The sequence below is a fragment of the Frankliniella occidentalis genome, unplaced genomic scaffold (assembly GCF_000697945.3).
Source record: "Frankliniella occidentalis isolate FOCC.00 unplaced genomic scaffold, Focc_3.1 Scaffold526, whole genome shotgun sequence".
NCBI lineage: Eukaryota > Metazoa > Arthropoda > Insecta > Thysanoptera > Thripidae > Frankliniella > Frankliniella occidentalis.
This window is the reverse complement of record NW_026267643.1, coordinates 7,553-8,482: the sequence shown is the minus strand read 5'-3', so window position 1 is coordinate 8,482 and position 930 is coordinate 7,553.

Below are 930 nucleotides of genomic sequence, written 5' to 3'. Positions count from 1 at the left end.
TACGTACAATATAGACATACATTCATTAACTTAAGGTGACACAGGACAAGGTAAAATTATTTACATTAATAGAGGGCCTCATGAAGGAGTCCTTGAATAGCAGTGGATCCTAGCAATAAAAAATTAATCAAAGACTGCTCTGATGGATTTGGGTCACTCAACAGAGTGTTAGTGATTCCTACAATGAATTCATCATTGGCTGCTGATATCACTTTCCTGTGTCTTGTAGGAATCATTCCGAAAATCCGCATACTCGCCAGATCATCATTCACCTCGGCCTCAAAGTTAGCAACAGTCCCTGAAAAGAAGATCAATAGTGTAAGTGTGTCTGTTTTCAACGGCAGCTATAAACTATAAATGATCTTGAAGAAGAATCACAATCATTTTCAGTTTTTTTAAAAGAAGTACTTACTAATAAAATGATAAATATTTGGGTGATGCACACCAAACTTTCTCCTCATCTGCCGGTTGTTGCTTTCGCTACAGGAAAAAAAGAGGAGTAATAAGAAAATTTCTTATGCAGAATACTAACTGCTTATCTGATAAGAAGCACCAGTTACCTTGCATTGTTGGTTCGATGTTCACTGCCACATACTGACATGTTTGTTCCTCTATTGGGATGCTCGAGCCAAGAGTGTTGAACATATGCAAGATAGGGACGCACAATGTCATACATAAAATCTCCAAGCTCCATGGCAGCAGAACCAATGGCGTTCAGACCACTCTGAAGGAGGTGGATTGGAAGAAGAGGCAGAGTACAACACAGCCTCACAACTAACTGCACCGCGTCAAAAGACTGCAGAACATACAAACCTAAGTTTTCTCTAGCATGTCTTGCCATGGCCTGGATTTTTAAAAATGGAATTTAGGAGAGCAAAATTAGTTTGTGGTTGGCATTCCAGCTAAAATCACATGTGTTATCGGGCCACT